A 6,624-nucleotide genomic window follows, 5' to 3' on the forward strand; every position below is an offset into this window, starting at 1 on the left:
CACTAGTCTACTCTTTAAGTCCTGGCCTAGTGTTCGCTGTGTTGTGAGACAGGCTGAAGATCAAAGCCACACCCCTTCCTTTAAGAGATGAGTTTGTTCAGTTCAGTTTCACATTTAAATTTTATTGTCATTGGAACAAATTTTGAGTTAACTAGATAATTTTAAAATAGAATCAAAAGGGATAGTGCACCTTTCATTTAAACCGTCTTTCCAGACTAAAAATCGATTTATATATTATATATGTATTTGTATCCCTCCCTTTTAACTTCCTGTTTCCCCATCAGCCCACCCGTCGCCCGCCCATCGCCCACACTGTCACTATGAAGACTGTGTCCATGGAAACAGCCACTCCAACATCTTGTGTCTTTCTTTTCCTGTGGTGTCACCAGTCTGAGTGTGATGTGAGAACACAGGAAGGAAGTGCTGGCATGGGCGGGCAAGCACAACGAGGGTGCAGGGCAGAATGGGCTGTGGTTGCACAGCAGGAGGATTACATTCCATCAAGTGTGTCCACCACCTTCACATCTTCCTCAGTCTCATCTTGTGCTTGGGGCACCCCACCGAGAAATTCTCCTCATGCAGCAAACAGTCTGCGTCAATGGCACATGGGTAGTGGTACCGGAAGGAGCAGCCTCTGTGGTAACAGGCCAAAGAAGCACCAGCCTCCTGGCAGTGGGAGCATTTCATCTCTCTGGCGATTTCCAGCGCTTCCTGCAGGCCATAGAGCCTGTCACGGACCAGATAGATTCCATTGGCCCAGAGAATACAATCCTCATGGACCCAAAATTCATTGCTGTCAAGAGGTACTTGAGGGATTTGTAACTCAGAGGCTGCTTTTTTACGACGGCGCCCCCTGGACCGGGACCGAGAACCTCCACCAGAATGGTGCTGCTTGAACCTAGGTCGAGCAGCCAGGCTCCTCTGCTCCTTCTGCTGCTGCTTCCCCTGCCGCTGTTCCTCCTCCCCCTCAGTGTCAGTTTTAGAACCCTTAGAAGCTCTTTTGTGCCGAACCTTGACTTTGCTTTGCATTTCTGTGGACCCCATAGGAGGGGGATTCTTCAGAAGAGTAGCTGCATAATCTTGGGGATAAAAGGGTCCAAAGAGGTCACCCATTTTACTGTAACTGGCCCACTTGCCACAGAGACAGCAAACCAGGTGCCCCGTTACAGAAGATTCTGTTACCACAGGCCCCTGCAGCATAAAGGATGAAGCTGGGAGCTCCTTGCTTTCTGTGCTGCTGGGGGCAGGGGTCAGAGATCTCTGACCCTTCTGGCTCCTCACCAATTTGGTCTGTTCTTTTTCTTCTTCTTCAGCATTGATGATTGTACAAACAGCTCCAAGTTCACGCTTATTTTCTACATGGATGTAAGGGGAAAAAGACTTGTTCTTGGCACCGGTTTTATCTCGCGGCTGGGTAGCGTACTTTAGCCTGATCTCTGGTTCTTGAGGGTCTACAGTGGGAACCGCTGGTTTGGTTTTCCGCTTCTGGGGCCTAGGCTTCCTTCTCTTCCTCCTTTGCCTCTTTTTTTGGCTTTGACTCTCCATCTGCAGAACCTTCAGGCATCTGAGGAGCTGAGGAGGTGGAGGTGGTTGCGGCTGCTGTTTCTTTTGCTTATTCACACTACCGATTGGTCTTCCCTAAGCACACCAGTTTCTTTTGTTCACAATTCCAGAGCCTTGAAAGTCCGAGCTCAAGGTTGTGACGTCTGTTGTGAGCCTTCTTGCTGCACAACCTGTGGCAGAAGGTGGAAGGGCAAAGTAGCCTATATGAAGCTGAACTTAAACTTTTTATCAGAAACACATTGTCTCAATAACCAACCCACTCCATGATAATCAACCCAGTCCCATGAGAAGAGCACTGATCTATTACTCATGAGAGAAGACCCTCATGATAATCACTTTATAAAAGTCCCAAATCTTAATACTATTACAGTGGCTATTTAATTTCAACATGGGGCTTGGAAAAGGCAAGCAAACTGCAACAAGACTTTCCCTTTACTGCCAGTTGGAAGGCAGGACACTTCATCAAGAAAGCATGAAAAAATTGTGCCCCACAGTGCTAGAGCCTAGCCTTCATGGGCAAGGCCAGTCAGAGCAGTCGTGGGTTTTCCTATCTGTCTTCCCTATTCTGGGGAATAAAGGCAGGTGCCAAGTCTTGTCTTTGGCTTGAACATGAAAAGGAAATGAATGTGTTTTCAGTGACTGGAGAGCTGTGGGATGAAGAGATGTAATGGTCCCAAGAGACAGAAGTTGTGCTGGCCCTGTTAAAAAAAAAAAACAGTAAGAATTGGATGAACCACCCGGAAGATTGAGGGAATCCCGGATGGAGGCAGAGAGAAGGATAGAGACTGAGCAGAAGCCTGAACTTGGCATGCTCTTGGAGGCAGCTGGGCAGGCAGTTTCCCTCTCTGGCTGCCACTCCCCAGCTACGTATTTCTAAGCAGCCTACTCAGAGGCTCTGGCCAGCCTTAGGATTGTCCTACCGCTAACCCTGAATGGTCAAGGGTGAGATGGGAGGCAACCCAGGCCTGCCTGGAGCCCAGAGTAATAATAGCTCAACAGGGCAAGCCTTAGGACAGCCTCATGCTGGGGCCATTTTGTTTTGCTTGTGTGTTGCTGTCTCAAAAATAAGTGGAGAACTTTCTTCCCTGAGATTGCAAGTTGAATTAGTGATGAAAGGGTCTGTGCTGTGCAGAGGAGCCCTCAGGGAAGAGCTTGCACCTTTGTGAGAAAATGGCTTGCTCTACAGCAAAGAAAAGAGAGGAAATTAACATGGAGACTCAGGGAAGCTCCGCTTTTGTGAAACTATCTGGGAATCCTTGACTGGGTCATCATAGCTGCCAAATATTTCCACCATCCACACATCCCATTAAGAATCTAAACTCATAAATTCCTAGGAGACTTAGAAAAAAATACTTGGCTCATATTCTAAAACCCAGGTTTACGAAGAGCCTCGCGTAACAGGTCATAATGAATTAGAAGGGTTGAACAGAACGATGATGGACGAGTAGATGGACAGATATGTGGATGTATGAATGGACAGATGGGTGGATGGTGTATATATGCATGGGTGGATGCTTGAATAGATAGATGGGTGAATTGATGTGCATATGGATGGATGGATGGATGGATGGATGGACGGACGGATGGATGGATGGATGTTTACAAATGGATAGATGAGTAGATCCTAAATGATTGAGTAGCTGCTAGGGCAGATAAATAGATGAGCCAAAGAGGGGAGACTCTACCCTGTTTAAGACTTCAGGGAAAGGCTATTCCTAGGACTCATTAATACCCACGATAAGACAATAGTCAGGAAGCAGAAATGGATAGCCACCTTTAGCCCAAGTAATATTGCTACTGTATTTTCCCAAGTAGCCCCAAATACAGCCATGGAAGAGCCGGAGCACCATCTGGAAATGGTTTCACCCAAGGGAAGACAAAGACAGACACGCAAGCTGGAGACCAGGATAAAATCTTCATCATAACAGGGTCAGAGTTGTTTGAGTCACTTTGAGATGAATGTATGTCCATGTCAGTTGCTAGTGACACAGTCACTCAACTCACTGTGCCCAAAGCACCCCCAGAAGAAGCCATTCTGTAAGTACCTGAGACAGTTCCCAGGGGCCCCAGCTGCCTAGCAAGGCTTAATAACACATGACCTCAAGCTCATGGGCACTGAATTCAAGTCATAACTTCTATATTACCTAGTTGTATGTCCTGGGGAACTTTTCTCTGATAATTTGCATCGAAACACTATAACATTCATTTTTTAAAGTATACATTGCAGTGGTTTGACATATATTCAAAAATTATGCCAATATTACCACTGTCAATTCCAGAATATTGTTATTATCTCCAATGGAAACTTCATCCTGCCGAGGAATCACTTTCCATTGCTCCCTCCCCCTTCCCTGGCACAAGTCTACCGTCTGTGGATTTCCCTGTCTGGACATTTCATATAAGTGACTTCATGCTGTATGAGCTGCTTTCATCTGCCATGATGTTTTCATATCATCCGTGTTATATTTATTATTTTTTATGGGCAAGTAATATTTAACTGTATGAAAGTATCACATTTTGTTTATCCACTCTTACAGGGATGGATCTTTGGCTAACACAAAGAGAATACATGTATAAGTTTATGAGAACATGTGTTTTTAGTTATCCTGGGTATAGAATTAGGAGTGGAATTTCTGGGTTAGATGATGACTCTGTTTTAAGGTTGTAAGGAAGTGTCCAACTGTTTTCCAAAGGCGTTGTACCTTCCTACAGTCCCACAAGTGGTAGGAGGCTTCGGTTTCTTTGACCCTTGTCAACAAATGCTCTCTGCTTTTTAACTATACTCATCCTAGTGGGCACTTCTTCTAATAAGAGTACAATTTTAAGGTTTATGTTTATATCTTGGACTAATTTTGAGTTGATTTTTGTACATGGTATGATGTATTGGCCCAGTTTCATTCTGCTACATATGACTAGGTTTCCCGGCGTCACTTACTAAAAAGGTAATTCCCAATTTAATTGCCTTGCCCTGACTTCTAAATATTTGTGTTTCTATCTGTAGTACCATGTTGTTCTTAGTCTTGTCCAAAGAAACTTCCACAGTGGGCAATGGCCAATAAATACAAAGACTCAAAGCTGGTGCAAGTGCTGAAAATCAGTGACTTTTGAGTGCTCATCCCTATATGGGACATTTATATCACCCCTTCGAACACTCAAGGAACACTGCAGAAGAGGGGGATTGAAAAACACAAGAGCCAAAGGATAGGGAGAAGTACCATGAAAGGCCATCTTCTGAACAGGACAAGGCTAGGGCATCCATGAACTCAAAGCACTGTGGTTGTCTGCACAAGGCCTCCACAAGACTGAAGCTGTCAATACTACAGCATGGATGAGGAGAGGCTCATGAATCCCTCCCCGTGACTGTGGAGTTATTGGCAGTGAATCCTTGCTAGGGGAGGCAGAGCCATTTTCTACAGTGGTGTAATCACTGGTCAGTTGCCCATCCTTTGGTATATAATCCACAGCCACGCTCATGCTACCTACCAGGGTTCAACTCAGATTGACACATGCCTGAATTTCCATATGAATATCAAACTATGTCATTTCTATGTGTGTGGGTGAGAAACAGGGACAGAGAGACAGAGAGTGATTCTGAAAAACTCTTTGGTTACATTGTACATTAACTCTTATCACTGTGGAGAGGACCACCATCTAATACAAAATGTCTTCCTCCCATGTACTTAATCTTTTAAAATTACTTTCATTAATGTTGATAGTTTTCCATATATAAATCTTGGAGGTCTTTTACATTTCATTCCTAATTTGTTTCCCTTTGATGCTATTATATGTGTAATTATTTCTTAATTTAATTATCATATTGTCCATTGCTCATGTGAAGAAATACAATTTCCTTTTACATATTAACTTTGTGTCCTGTAACTTCATTGAATTTGTTTATTTCACCGGAGTGGGGATTGAATATTCATGCCAACATTATCCTACTAAGCCGTATTCCCAACTGTTTAACCATTCTTTTTTTCTTTTGTTAATAGGGTCTCTCTATTTATTATCCAGCTCTGGCTCTGGAGCTTACTTTGTACACCAGGCTGACCTCGAACTTCCAGAGATTCACCTGCCTCTGCCTCCCAAATTCTTGGATTAAAGCTGTGTAGTACCATACCTGGCCTTTTCAAAAAAAAAAAAAAAAAACTGAGACAAGGTCTCTGTAGTCTACTTCAGCTGTCCTTGAACTTTCTCTAGAGGCCCAGCGGGCCTTGAATTTGTGATCCTCCTGCCTCAGTGTCTCAAGTAGCTATGACCCACCAGGCCACACTAAACAGGTCCACTTCCAACAAAACATTATGACGCTCACAGCTCTTACTGGATATAGGGGGGACAGGGGTAGTTTGTTAATGCTCTCCAGGTTTCTGTAAATCTTTGTTTGATTTCCAAGGTTTAGAAAAAAAATGAATTGACCATTTTTGTTCAATGTAGACTGAAGTGTTGAGAGGCCTTTGGTTCTCTCTCTCTCTCCCTGTCTCTCTCTCTCTCTCTCTCTCTCTCTCTCTCTCTCTCTCTCTCTCTTTCTCTCTCTCTCTCTCTTTCTGCCTCTCTCTCTCTCTCTCTCTCTCTCTCTCTCTCTCTCTCTCTCACACACACACACACACACACACAAAACACTAAGGAAGCCTTGTACATTTGATTCCCTTGACTAAAATGAATTCTCTGTCCATAGTTTTTGAGATAACTATGACAGATAATTATGATAATGTGACTCAATACCTGTTGTCACTCGGTACTGGTAAGTACTCAGGAAAGTTTCTGTCATCAGATGAAAAGGAAGGAAGCGACAACAAATGTAGAGTGGCTGCCTAACCATCGTCAAAAGCACACAAAGCACAGTCCTCAGAAACCTCAGCCCGTACCCGAGAGCCTCCCTGCCAGTGCCAGCACTGACTGACAGTCAAAGCCCCATGCTCCAAGTCCTTCCTCCGCTCATATCTCCTTGTCAAACCTGGCGTCTCCCAAATGCTGATTCCCTGCCAGGGGGGAATGTGTTCATGCCTGGTGTGTTGGGGGGAATGTGTTCATTCCTGGTGTGTCAGGGGGGAATGTGTTCAT

The 6,624-nt window shown here is 44.4% G+C and overlaps 1 pseudogene; it reads right to left on the reverse strand.

Annotated features, from left to right (window-relative positions):
- Positions 1-519: 519 nt before the first annotated feature.
- LOC114608688 overlaps positions 520-6,624 on the reverse strand; it is an 11,138-nt pseudogene continuing 5,033 nt past the window's right edge.

This window comes from Grammomys surdaster, unplaced genomic scaffold, assembly GCF_004785775.1.
Source record: "Grammomys surdaster isolate TR1022 unplaced genomic scaffold, NIH_TR_1.0 125934, whole genome shotgun sequence".
Lineage (NCBI taxonomy): Eukaryota > Metazoa > Chordata > Mammalia > Rodentia > Muridae > Grammomys > Grammomys surdaster.